We start from the raw sequence: 13,395 nt of genomic DNA, 5'->3' as shown, positions 1-13,395 counted from the left end.
GCAGAGTCCTCATCATGTCCTCCCTGTGTCCTCACAGTGCTCTCGCAGTGTCCTCGTATTGTCATTGCCATTTCTTCCCTGTGTCCTCGTAGTGTCATCGCTGTGTTCTCACAGCATCCTCGCAGCGTCCTCGCAGCGCCCCCGTCGTGTTCTCACAGTGTCCGGTCTTTCACACAGAACATATTTTGCTGCTGTATAAATCCACTCATCTGAATGCTTAATTTAGTGAGAATTGGCCTCAGAATGAATTCCACTATCAGGATTCGCACATTAGACGAGCGGATGCTGCTGCAGAATTTCTTCTACAGCAGCAAATTCCACTGCGAGTTGCAGGACATTATGCCAGTGTGAAGGCTACCATTCAGATGGGGAAGTTCTATGGTTTTTCCGTAAAAAAAAGGCATCAAAACAAAGGACAGCTGGGTGTACATGTATGTTCAGACAGCTGCCTGTGTGTGGTGCACTGTGCTTAAAGCAGAGCAGTGTAGTGTGTGCAAGGCTCCTGCAGCAGAGCTGTCTACTGTGTGCAAGGCTCCTGCAGCAGAGCTGTCTAGTGTGTCCGAAGCTCTTGCAGCAGAGCTGTGTAGTGTGCTAGGCTCCTGCAGCACAGCTGTGTAGTGTGTGTGGGAGGCTCCTGCAGCACAGCTGTGTAGTGTGTGTGGGAAGCTCCTACAGCACAGCTGTGTTGTGAGCACGAGGCTCCTGCAGCAAAGCTGTGTAGTGTGTGCGAGGCTCCTGCAGCAGAGCTGTGTAGTGCGTGTGAGGCTCCTGCAGCAGAGCTGTGTGAGGCTCCTGCAGCAAAGCTGTGTAGTGCGTGCGAGGCTCCTGCAGCAAAGCTGTGTAGTGCGTGCGAGGCTCCTGCAGCAGAGCTGTGTAGTGCGTGCGAGGCTCCTGCAGCAGAGCTGTGTAGTGCGTGCTAGGCTCTTGCAGCAGAGCTGTGTAGTGCGTGCTAGGCTCCTGCAGCAGAGCTGTGTAGTGCGTGCTAGGCTCCTGCAGCAGAGCTGTGTAGTGCGTGCTAGGCTCCTGCAGCAGAGCTGTGTAGTGTGTGCTAGGCTCCTGCAGCAGAGCTGTGTAGTGTGTGCTAGGCTCCTGCAGCAGAGCTGTGTAGTGTGTGCTAGGCTCCTGCAGCAGAGCTGTGTAGTGTGTGCTAGGCTCCTGCAGCAGAGCTGTGTAGTGTGTGCTAGGCTCCTGCAGCAGAGCTGTGTAGTGTGTGCTAGGCTCCTGCAGCAGAGCTGTGTAGTGTGTGCTAGGCTCCTGCAGCAGAGCTGTGTAGTGTGTGCTAGGCTCCTGCAGCAGAGCTGTGTAGTGTGTGCTAGGCTCCTGCAGCAGAGCTGTGTAGTGTGTGCTAGGCTCCTGCAGCAGAGCTGTGTAGTGTGTGCTAGGCTCCTGCAGCAGAGCTGTGTAGTGTGTGCTAGGCTCCTGCAGCAGAGCTGTGTAGTGTGTGCTAGGCTCCTGCAGCAGAGCTGTGTAGTGTGTGCTAGGCTCCTGCAGCAGAGCTGTGTAGTGTGTGCGAGACCCCTGCAGCAGAGCTGTCTAGTGTGCGAGACCCCTGCAGCAGAGCTGTCTAGTGTGCGAGACCCTGCAGCAGAGCTGTCTAGTGTGCGAGACTCCTGCAGCAGAGCTGTCTAGTGTGCGAGACTCCTGCAGCAGAGCTGTCTAGTGTGCGAGACTCCTGCAGCAGAGCTGTCTAGTGTGCGAGACTCCTGCAGCAAAGCTGTGTAGTGTGTGCGAGACTCCTGCAGCAAAGCTGTGTAGTGTGTGCGAGACTCCTGCAGCAAAGCTGTGTAGTGTGTGCGAGACTCCTGCAGCAAAGCTGTGTAGTGTGTGCGAGACTCCTGCAGCAAAGCTGTGTAGTGTGTGCGAGACTCCTGCAGCAAAGCTGTGTAGTGTGTGCGAGACTCCTGCAGCAAAGCTGTGTAGTGTGTGCGAGACTCCTGCAGCAAAGCTGTGTAGTGTGTGCGAGACTCCTGCAGCAAAGCTGTGTAGTGTGTGCGAGACTCCTGCAGCAAAGCTGTGTAGTGTGTGCGAGACTCCTGCAGCAAAGCTGTGTAGTGTGTGCGAGACTCCTGCAGCAAAGCTGTGTAGTGTGTGCGAGACTCCTGCAGCAAGAGCTGTGTAGTGTGTGCGAGGCTCCTGCAGCAGAGCTGTGTAGTGTGTGCTAGGCTCCTGCAGCAGAGCTGTGTAGTGTGTGCTAGGCTCCTGCAGCAGAGCTGTGTAGTGTGTGCTAGGCTCCTGCAGCAGAGCTGTGTAGTGTGTGCTAGGCTCCTGCAGCAGAGCTGTGTAGTGTGTGCTAGGCTCCTGCAGCAGAGCTGTGTAGTGTGTGCTAGGCTCCTGCAGCAGAGCTGTGTAGTGTGTGCTAGGCTCCTGCAGCAGAGCTGTGTAGTGTGTGCTAGGCTCCTGCAGCAGAGCTGTGTAGTGTGTGCTAGGCTCCTGCAGCAGAGCTGTGTAGTGTGTGCTAGGCTCCTGCAGCAGAGCTGTGTAGTGTGTGCTAGGCTCCTGCAGCAGAGCTGTGTAGTGTGTGCTAGGCTCCTGCAGCAGAGCTGTGTAGTGTGTGCTAGGCTCCTGCAGCAGAGCTGTGTAGTGTGCGAGACTCCTGCAGCAGAGCTGTGTAGTGTGTGCGAGACTCCTGCAGCAGAGCTGTGTAGTGTGCGAGACTCCTGCAGCAGAGCTGTGTAGTGTGCGAGACTCCTGCAGCAGAGCTGTGTAGTGTGCGAGACTCCTGCAGCAGAGCTGTGTAGTGTGCGAGACTCCTGCAGCAGAGCTGTGTAGTGTGCGAGACTCCTGCAGCAGAGCTGTGTAGTGTGCGAGACTCCTGCAGCAGAGCTGTGTAGTGTGCGAGACTCCTGCAGCAGAGCTGTGTAGTGTGCGAGACTCCTGCAGCAGAGCTGTGTAGTGGTGCGAGACTCCTGCAGCAGAGCTGTGTAGTGCGTGTGAGGCTCCTGCAGCAGAGCTGTGTAGTGTGTGTGAGGCTCCTGCAGCAGAGCTGTGTAGTCGTGTGAGGCTCCTGCAGCAGAGCTGTGTAGTGCGTGCTGAGACTCCTGCAGCAGAGCTGTGTAGTGCTGTGAGAGCTCCTGCAGCAGAGCTGTGTAGTGTGCGAGACTCCTGCAGCAGAGCTGTGTAGTGGTGAGAGACTCCTGCAAGCAGAGCTGTGTAGGGGTGCTGAGGACCTCCTGCTGCAGAGCTGTGTAGGCGTGTGAGGCTCCTGCAACAGAGCTGTGTAGTGTTGTGAGCTCCTGCAACAGAGCTGTGTAAGTGCGTGTGAGGCTCTCTGCAACAGAGCTGTGTAGTGCGTGTGAGGCTTCCTGCAGCAGAGCTGTGTAGTGCTGTGAGGCTCCTGCAGCAGAGCTGTGTAGACGCTCCTGCAGCAGAGCTGTATGCTGTGCTAGGCTCCTGCAGCAGAGCTGTCTAGTGTGTGAGACTCCTGCAGCAGAGCTGTGTAGTGTGTGTGAGACTGCTGCAGCAGAGCTGTGTAGTGTGTGCTAGGCTCCTGCAGCAGAGCTGTGTAGTGTGTGCTAGGCTCCTGCAGCAGAGCTGTGTAGTGTGTGCTAGGCTCCTGCAGCAGAGCTGTGTAGTTTGTGCTAGGCTCCTGCAGCAGAGCTGTGTAGTTTGTGCTAGGCTCCTGCAGCAGAGCTGTGTAGTGTGTGCTAGGCTCCTGCAGCAGAGCTGTGTAGTGTGTGCTAGGCTCCTGCAGCAGAGCTGTGTAGTGTGTGCTAGGCTCCTGCAGCAGAGCTGTGTAGTGTGTGCTAGGCTCCTGCAGCAGAGCTGTGTAGTGTGTGCTAGGCTCCTGCAGCAGAGCTGTGTAGTGTGTGCTAGGCTCCTGCAGCAGAGCTGTGTAGTGTGTGCTAGGCTCCTGCAGCAGAGCTGTGTAGTGTGTGCTAGGCTCCTGCAGCAGAGCTGTGAAGTGTGTGCTAGGCTCCTGCAGCAGAGCTGTGTAGTGTGTGCTAGGCTCCTGCAGCAGAGCTGTGTAGTGTGCGAAACTCCTGCAGCAGAGCTGTGTAGTGTGCGAGACTCCTGCAGCAGAGCTGTGTAGTGTGCGAGACTCCTGCAGCAGAGCTGTGTAGTGTGCGAGACTCCTGCAGCAGAGCTGTGTAGTGTGCGAGACTCCTGCAGCAGAGCTGTGTAGTGTGCGAGACTCCTGCAGCAGAGCTGTCTAGTGTGCGAGACTCCTGCAGCAGAGCTGTCTAGTGTGCGAGACTCCTGCAGCAGAGCTGTCTAGTGTGCGAGACTCCTGCAGCAGAGCTGTCTAGTGTGCGAGACTCCTGCAGCAGAGCTGTCTAGTGTGCGAGACTCCTGCAGCAGAGCTGTCTAGTGTGCGAGACTCCTGCAGCAGAGCTGTGTAGTGTGCGAGACTCTGCAGCAGAGCTGTGTAGTGTGCGAGACTCCTGCAGCAGAGCTGTGTAGTGTGCGAGACTCCTGCAGCAGAGCTGTGTAGTGTGCGAGACTCCTGCAGCAGAGCTGTCTAGTGTGCGAGACTCCTGCAGCAGAGCTGTCTAGTGTGCGAGACTCCTGCAGCAGAGCTGTCTAGTGTGCGAGACTCCTGCAGCAGAGCTGTCTAGTGTGCGAGACTCCTGCAGCAGAGCTGTCTAGTGTGCGAGACTCCTGCAGCAGAGCTGTCTAGTGTGCGAGACTCCTGCAGCAGAGCTGTCTAGTGTGCGAGACTCCTGCAGCAGAGCTGTCTAGTGTGCGAGACTCCTGCAGCAGAGCTGTCTAGTGTGCGAGACTCCTGCAGCAGAGCTGTCTAGTGTGCGAGACTCCTGCAGCAGAGCTGTCTAGTGTGCGAGACTCCTGCAGCAGAGCTGTCTAGTGTGCGAGACTCCTGCAGCAGAGCTGTCTAGTGTGCGAGACTCCTGCAGCAGAGCTGTCTAGTGTGCGAGACTCCTGCAGCAGAGCTGTCTAGTGTGCGAGACTCCTGCAGCAGAGCTGTCTAGTGTGCGAGACTCCTGCAGCAGAGCTGTCTAGTGTGCGAGACTCCTGCAGCAGAGCTGTCTAGTGTGCGAGACTCCTGCAGCAGAGCTGTCTAGTGTGCGAGACTCCTGCAGCAGAGCTGTCTAGTGTGCGAGACTCCTGCAGCAGAGCTGTCTAGTGTGCGAGACTCCTGCAGCAGAGCTGTCTAGTGTGCGAGACTCCTGCAGCAGAGCTGTCTAGTGTGCGAGACTCCTGCAGCAGAGCTGTCTAGTGTGCGAGACTCCTGCAGCAGAGCTGTCTAGTGTGCGAGACTCCTGCAGCAGAGCTGTCTAGTGTGTGCGAGACTCCTGCAGCAGAGCTGTGTAGTGTGTGCTAGGCTCCTGCAGCAGAGCTGTGTAGTGTGTGCTAGGCTCCTGCAGCAGAGCTGTGAAGTGTGTGCTAGGCTCCTGCAGCAGAGCTGTGTAGTGTGTGCTAGGCTCCTGCAGCAGAGCTGTGTAGTGTGTGCTAGGCTCCTGCAGCAGAGCTGTGAAGTGTGTGCTAGGCTCCTGCAGCAGAGCTGTGTAGTGTGTGCTAGGCTCCTGCAGCAGAGCTGTGTAGTGTGTGCTAGGCTCCTGCAGCAGAGCTGTGTAGTGTGTGCTAGGCTCCTGCAGCAGAGCTGTGTAGTGTGTGCTAGGCTCCTGCAGCAGAGCTGTGTAGTGTGTGCTAGGCTCCTGCAGCAGAGCTGTGTAGTGTGTGCTAGGCTCCTGCAGCAGAGCTGTGTAGTGTGTGCTAGGCTCCTGCAGCAGAGCTGTGTAGTGTGTGCTAGGCTCCTGCAGCAGAGCTGTGTAGTGTGTGCTAGGCTCCTGCAGCAGAGCTGTGTAGTGTGTGCTAGGCTCCTGCAGCAGAGCTGTGTAGTGTGTGCTAGGCTCCTGCAGCAGAGCTGTGTAGTGTGTGCTAGCTCCTGCAGCAGAGCTGTGTAGTGTGTGCTAGGCTCCTGCAGCAGAGCTGTGTAGTGTGTGCTAGGCTCCTGCAGCAGAGCTGTGTAGTGTGCTAGCTCCTGCAGCAGAGCTGTGTAGTGTGCGAGACTCCTGCAGCAGAGCTGTGTAGTGTGCGAGACTCCTGCAGCAGAGCTGTGTAGTGTGCGAGACTCCTGCAGCAGAGCTGTGTAGTGTGCGAGACTCCTGCAGCAGAGCTGTGTAGTGTGCGAGACTCCTGCAGCAGAGCTGTGTAGTGTGCGAGACTCCTGCAGCAGAGCTGTCTAGTGTGCGAGACTCCTGCAGCAGAGCTGTCTAGTGTGCGAGACTCCTGCAGCAGAAGCAGAGCTGTCTAGTGTGCGAGACTCCTGCAGCAGAGCTGTCTAGTGTGCGAGACTCCTGCAGCAGAGCTGTCTAGTGTGCGAGACTCCTGCAGCAGAGCTGTCTAGTGTGCGAGACTCCTGCAGCAGAGCTGTCTAGTGTGCGAGACTCCTGCAGCAGAGCTGTGTAGTGTGCGAGACTCCTGCAGCAGAGCTGTCTAGTGTGCGAGACTCCTGCAGCAGAGCTGTCTAGTGTGCGAGACTCCTGCAGCAGAGCTGTCTAGTGTGCGAGACTCCTGCAGCAGAGCTGTCTAGTGTGCGAGACTCCTGCAGCAGAGCTGTCTAGTGTGCGAGACTCCTGCAGCAGAGCTGTCTAGTGTGCGAGACTCCTGCAGCAGAGCTGTCTAGTGTGCGAGACTCCTGCAGCAGAGCTGTCTAGTGTGCGAGACTCCTGCAGCAGAGCTGTCTAGTGTGCGAGACTCCTGCAGCAGAGCTGTCTAGTGTGCGAGACTCCTGCAGCAGAGCTGTCTAGTGTGCGAGACTCCTGCAGCAGAGCTGTCTAGTGTGCGAGACTCCTGCAGCAGAGCTGTCTAGTGTGCGAGACTCCTGCAGCAGAGCTGTCTAGTGTGCGAGACTCCTGCAGCAGAGCTGTCTAGTGTGCGAGACTCCTGCAGCAGAGCTGTCTAGTGTGCGAGACTCCTGCAGCAGAGCTGTCTAGTGTGCGAGACTCCTGCAGCAGAGCTGTCTAGTGTGCGAGACTCCTGCAGCAGAGCTGTCTAGTGTGCGAGACTCCTGCAGCAGAGCTGTCTAGTGTGCGAGACTCCTGCAGCAGAGCTGTCTAGTGTGCGAGACTCCTGCAGCAGAGCTGTCTAGTGTGCGAGACTCCTGCAGCAGAGCTGTCTAGTGTGCGAGACTCCTGCAGCAGAGCTGTGTAGTGTGTGCTAGGCTCCTGCAGCAGAGCTGTGTAGTGTGTGCTAGGCTCCTGCAGCAGAGCTGTGTAGTGTGTGCTAGGCTCCTGCAGCAGAGCTGTGTAGTGTGTGCTAGGCTCCTGCAGCAGAGCTGTGTAGTGTGTGCTAGGCTCCTGCAGCAGAGCTGTGTAGTGTGTGCTAGGCTCCTGCAGCAGAGCTGTGTAGTGTGCGAAACTCCTGCAGCAGAGCTGTGTAGTGTGCGAGACTCCTGCAGCAGAGCTGTGTAGTGTGTGCTAGGCTCCTGCAGCAGAGCTGTGAAGTGTGTGCTAGGCTCCTGCAGCAGAGCTGTGTAGTGTGTGCTAGGCTCCTGCAGCAGAGCTGTGTAGTGTGTGCTAGGCTCCTGCAGCAGAGCTGTGTAGTGTGTGCTAGGCTCCTGCAGCAGAGCTGTGTAGTGTGCGAAACTCCTGCAGCAGAGCTGTGTAGTGTGCGAAACTCCTGCAGCAGAGCTGTGTAGTGTGCGAGACTCCTGCAGCAGAGCTGTGTAGTGTGCGAGACTCCTGCAGCAGAGCTGTGTAGTGTGCGAGACTCCTGCAGCAGAGCTGTGTAGTGTGCGAGACTCCTGCAGCAGAGCTGTCTAGTGTGCGAGACTCCTGCAGCAGAGCTGTCTAGTGTGCGAGACTCCTGCAGCAGAGCTGTCTAGTGTGCGAGACTCCTGCAGCAGAGCTGTCTAGTGTGCGAGACTCCTGCAGCAGAGCTGTCTAGTGTGCGAGACTCCTGCAGCAGAGCTGTCTAGTGTGCGAGACTCCTGCAGCAGAGCTGTCTAGTGTGCGAGACTCCTGCAGCAGAGCTGTCTAGTGTGCGAGACTCCTGCAGCAGAGCTGTCTAGTGTGCGAGACTCCTGCAGCAGAGCTGTCTAGTGTGCGAGACTCCTGCAGCAGAGCTGTCTAGTGTGCGAGACTCCTGCAGCAGAGCTGTCTAGTGTGCGAGACTCCTGCAGCAGAGCTGTCTAGTGTGCGAGACTCCTGCAGCAGAGCTGTCTAGTGTGCGAGACTCCTGCAGCAGAGCTGTCTAGTGTGCGAGACTCCTGCAGCAGAGCTGTCTAGTGTGCGAGACTCCTGCAGCAGAGCTGTCTAGTGTGCGAGACTCCTGCAGCAGAGCTGTCTAGTGTGCGAGACTCCTGCAGCAGAGCTGTCTAGTGTGCGAGACTCCTGCAGCAGAGCTGTCTAGTGTGCGAGACTCCTGCAGCAGAGCTGTCTAGTGTGTGCGAGACTCCTGCAGCAGAGCTGTCTAGTGTGCGAGACTCCTGCAGCAGAGCTGTCTAGTGTGTGCGAGACTCCTGCAGCAGAGCTGTCTAGTGTGTGCGAGACTCCTGCAGCAGAGCTGTCTAGTGTGTGCGAGACTCCTGCAGCAGAGCTGTCTAGTGTGTGCGAGACTCTGCAGCAGAGCTGTCTAGTGTGTGCGAGACTCCTGCAGCAGAGCTGTGTAGTGTGTGCGAGACTCCTGCAGCAGAGCTGTGTAGTGTGTGCGAGACTCCTGCAGCAGAGCTGGTGCTAGTGTGTGCGAGACTCCTGCAGCAGAGCTGTGTAGTGTGTGCGAGACTCCTGCAGCAGAGCGGTGTAGTGTGTGCGAGACTCCTGCAGCAGAGCGGTGTAGTGTGTGCGAGACTCCTGCAGCAGAGCGGTGTAGTGTGTGCGAGACTCCTGCAGCAGAGCGGTGTAGTGTGTGCGAGACTCCTGCAGCAGAGCGGTGTAGTGTGTGCGAGACTCCTGCAGCAGAGCTGTGTAGTGTGTGCGAGACTCCTGCAGCAGAGCTGTGTAGTGTGTGCGAGACTCCTGCAGCAGAGCTGTGTAGTGTGTGCGAGACTCCTGCAGCAGAGCTGTGTAGTGTGTGCGAGACTCCTGCAGCAGAGCTGTGTAGTGTGTGCGAGACTCCTGCAGCAGAGCTGTGTAGTGTGTGCGAGACTCCTGCAGCAGAGCTGTGTAGTGTGTGCGAGACTCCTGCAGCAGAGCTGTGTAGTGTGTGCGAGACTCCTGCAGCAGAGCTGTGTAGTGTGTGCGAGACTCCTGCCGCAGAGCTGTGTAGTCGTGTGCGAGACTCCTGCAGCAGAGCTGTGTAGTGTGTGCGAGACTCCTGCAGCAGAGCTGTGTAGTGTGTGCGAGACTCCTGCAGCAGAGCTGTGTAGTGTGTGCGAGACTCCTGCAGCAGAGCTGTGTAGTGTGTGCGAGACTCCTGCAGCAGAGCTGTGTAGTGTGTGCGAGACTCCTGCAGCAGAGCTGTGTAGTGTGTGCGAGACTCCTGCAGCAGAGCTGTGTAGTGTGTGCGAGACTCCTGCAGCAGAGCTGTGTAGTGTGTGCGAGACTCCTGCAGCAGAGCTGTGTAGTGTGTGCGAGACTCCTGCAGCAGAGCTGTGTAGTGTGTGCGAGACTCCTGCAGCAGAGCTGTGTAGTGTGTGCGAGACTCCTGCAGCAGAGCTGTGTAGTGTGTGCGAGACTCCTGCAGCAGAGCTGTGTAGTGTGTGCGAGACTCCTGCAGCAGAGCTGTGTAGTGTGTGCGAGACTCCTGCAGCAGAGCTGTGTAGTGTGTGCGAGACTCCTGCAGCAGAGCTGTGTAGTGTGTGCGAGACTCCTGCAGCAGAGCTGTGTAGTGTGTGCGAGACTCCTGCAGCAGAGCTGTGTAGTGTGTGCGAGACTCCTGCAGCAGAGCTGTGTAGTGTGTGCGAGACTCCTGCAGCAGAGCTGTGTAGTGTGTGCGAGACTCCTGCAGCAGAGCTGTGTAGTGTGTGCGAGACTCCTGCAGCAGAGCTGTGTAGTGTGTGCGAGACTCCTGCAGCAGAGCTGTGTAGTGTGTGCGAGACTCCTGCAGCAGAGCTGTGTAGTGTGTGCGAGACTCCTGCAGCAGAGCTGTGTAGTGTGTGCGAGACTCCTGCAGCAGAGCTGTGTAGTGTGTGCGAGACTCCTGCAGCAGAGCTGTGTAGTGTGTGCGAGACTCCTGCAGCAGAGCTGTGTAGTGTGTGCGAGACTCCTGCAGCAGAGCTGTGTAGTGTGTGCGAGACTCCTGCAGCAGAGCTGTGTAGTGTGTGCGAGACTCCTGCAGCAGAGCTGTGTAGTGTGTGCGAGACTCCTGCAGCAGAGCTGTGTAGTGTGTGCGAGACTCCTGCAGCAGAGCTGTGTAGTGTGTGCGAGACTCCTGCAGCAGAGCTGTGTAGTGTGTGCGAGACTCCTGGCAGCAGAGCTGTGTAGTGTGTGCGAGACTCCTGCAGCAAAGCTGTGTAGATGTGCGAGACTCCTGCAGCAAAGCTGTGTAGTGTGTGCGAGACTCCTGCAGCAAAGCTGTGTAGTGTGTGCGAGACTCCTGCAGCAAAGCTGTGTAGTGTGTGCGAGACTCCTGCAGCAAAGCTGTGTAGTGTGTGCGAGACTCCTGCAGCAAAGGCTGTGTAGTGTGTGCGAGACTCCTGCAGCAAAGCTGTGTAGTGTGTGCGAGACTCCTGCAGCAAAGCTGTGTAGTGTGTGCGAGACTCCTGCAGCAAAGCTGTGTAGTGTGTGCGAGACTCCTGCAGCAAAGCTGTGTAGTGTGTGCGAGACTCCTGCAGCAAAGCTGTGTAGTGTGTGCGAGACTCCTGCAGCAAAGCTGTGTAGTGTGTGCGAGACTCCTGCAGCAGAAGCTGTGTAGTGTGTGCGAGACTCCTGCAGCAGAGCTGTGTAGTGTGTGCGAGGCTCCTGCAGCAGAGCTGTGTAGTGTGTGCGAGGCTCCTGCAGCAGAGCTGTGTAGTGTGTGCGAGGCTCCTGCAGCAGAGCTGTGTAGTGTGTGCGAGGCTCCTGCAGCAGAGCTGTGTAGTGTGTGCGAGGCTCCTGCAGCAGAGCTGTGTAGTGTGTGCGAGGCTCCTGCAGCAGAGCTGTGCAGTGTGTGCGAGGCTCCTGCAGCAGAGCTGTGTAGTGTGTGAGGCTCCTGCAGCAGAGCTGTGTAGTGTGTGTGAGGCTCCTGCAGCAGAGCTGTGTAATGTGTGTGAAGCTCCTGCAGCAGAGCTGTGGTGTGTGAAGCTCCTGCAGCAGAGCTGTGGTGTGTGAAGCTCCTGCAGCAGAGCTGTGTAGTGTGCGCGAGGCCCCTGCAGCAGAGCTGTGTAGTGTGCGCGAGGCCCCTGCAGCAGAGCTGTGTAGTGTGCGCGAGGCCCCTGCAGCAGAGCTGTGTAGTGTGCGCGAGGCCCCTGCAGCAGAGCTGTGTAGTGTGCGCGAGGCCCCTGCAGCAGAGCTGTGTAGTGTGCGCGAGGCCCCTGCAGCAGAGCTGTGTAGTGTGCGCGAGGCCCCTGCAGCAGAGCTGTGTAGTGTGCGCGAGGCCCCTGCAGCAGAGCTGTGTAGTGTGCGCGAGGCCCCTGCAGCAGAGCTGTGTAGTGTGCGCGAGGCCCCTGCAGCAGAGCTGTGTAGTGTGCGCGAGGCCCCTGCAGCAGAGCTGTGTAGTGTGCGCGAGGCCCCTGCAGCAGAGCTGTGTAGTGTGCGCGAGGCCCCTGCAGCAGAGCTGTGTAGTGTGCGCGAGACTCCTGCAGCAGAGCTGTGTAGTGTGTGCGAGACTCCTGCAGCAGAGCTGTGTAGTGTGTGCGAGACTCCTGCAGCAGAGCTGTGTAGTGTGTGCGAGACTCCTGCAGCAGAGCTGTGTAGTGTGTGCGAGACTCCTGCAGCAGAGCTGTGTAGTGTGTGCGAGACTCCTGCAGCAGAGCTGTGTAGTGTGTGCGAGACTCCTGCAGCAGAGCTGTGTAGTGTGTGCGAGACTCCTGCAGCAGAGCTGTGTAGTGTGTGCGAGACTCCTGCAGCAGAGCTGTGTAGTGTGTGCGAGACTCCTGCAGCAGAGCTGTGTAGTGTGTGCGAGACTCCTGCAGCAGAGCTGTGTAGTGTGTGCGAGACTCCTGCAGCAGAGCTGTGTAGTGTGTGCGAGACTCCTGCAGCAGAGCTGTGTAGTGTGTGCGAGACTCCTGCAGCAGAGCTGTGTAGTGTGTGCGAGACTCCTGCAGCAGAGCTGTGTAGTGTGTGCGAGACTCCTGCAGCAGAGCTGTGTAGTGTGTGCGAGACTCCTGCAGCAGAGCTGTGTAGTGTGTGCGAGACTCCTGCAGCAGAGCTGTGTAGTGTGTGCGAGACTCCTGCAGCAGAGCTGTGTAGTGTGTGCGAGACTCCTGCAGCAGAGCTGTGTAGTGTGTGCGAGACTCCTGCAGCAGAGCTGTGTAGTGTGTGCGAGACTCCTGCAGCAAAGCTGTGTAGTGTGTGCGAGACTCCTGCAGCAGAGCTGTGTAGTGTGTGCGAGACTCCTGCAGCAAAGCTGTGTAGTGTGTGCGAGACTCCTGCAGCAAAGCTGTGTAGTGTGTGCGAGACTCCTGCAGCAAAGCTGTGTAGTGTGTGCGAGACTCCTGCAGCAAAGCTGTGTAGTGTGTGCGAGACTCCTGCAGCAAAGCTGTGTAGTGTGTGCGAGACTCCTGCAGCAAAGCTGTGTAGTGTGTGCGAGACTCCTGCAGCAAAGCTGTGTAGTGTGTGCGAGACTCCTGCAGCAAAGCTGTGTAGTGTGTGCGAGACTCCTGCAGCAAAGCTGTGTAGTGTGTGCGAGACTCCTGCAGCAAAGCTGTGTAGTGTGTGCGAGACTCCTGCAGCAAAGCTGTGTAGTGTGTGCGAGACTCCTGCAGCAAAGCTGTGTAGTGTGTGCGAGACTCCTGCAGCAGAGCTGTGTAGTGTGTGCGAGGACTCCTGCAGCAGAGCTGTGTAGTGTGTGCGAGGCTCCTGCAGCAGAGCTGTGTAGTGTGTGCGAGGCTCCTGCAGCAGAGCTGTGTAGTGTGTGCGAGGCTCCTGCAGCAGAGCTGTGTAGTGTGTGCGAGGCTCCTGCAGCAGAGCTGTGTAGTGTGTGCGAGGCTCCTGCAGCAGAGCTGTGCAGTGTGTGTGAGGCTCCTGCAGCAGAGCTGTGTAGTGTGTGAGGCTCCTGCAGCAGAGCTGTGTAGTGTGTGTGAGGCTCCTGCAGCAGAGCTGTGTAATGTGTGTGAAGCTCCTGCAGCAGAGCTGTGGTGTGTGAAGCTCCTGCAGCAGAGCTGTGGTGTGTGAAGCTCCTGCAGCAGAGCTGTGTAGTGTGCGCGAGGCCCCTGCAGCAGAGCTGTGTAGTGTGCGCGAGGCCCCTGCAGCAGAGCTGTGTAGTGTGCGCGAGGCCCCTGCAGCAGAGCTGTGTAGTGTGCGCGAGGCCCCTGCAGCAGAGCTGTGTAGTGTGCGCGAGGCCCCTGCAGCAGAGCTGTGTAGTGTGCGCGAGGCCCCTGCAGCAGAGCTGTGTAGTGTGCGCGAGGCCCCTGCA

The sequence above is a fragment of the Eleutherodactylus coqui genome, chromosome 10 (assembly GCF_035609145.1).
Source record: "Eleutherodactylus coqui strain aEleCoq1 chromosome 10, aEleCoq1.hap1, whole genome shotgun sequence".
NCBI lineage: Eukaryota > Metazoa > Chordata > Amphibia > Anura > Eleutherodactylidae > Eleutherodactylus > Eleutherodactylus coqui.
Note: the sequence above shows the minus strand (reverse complement) of the source record.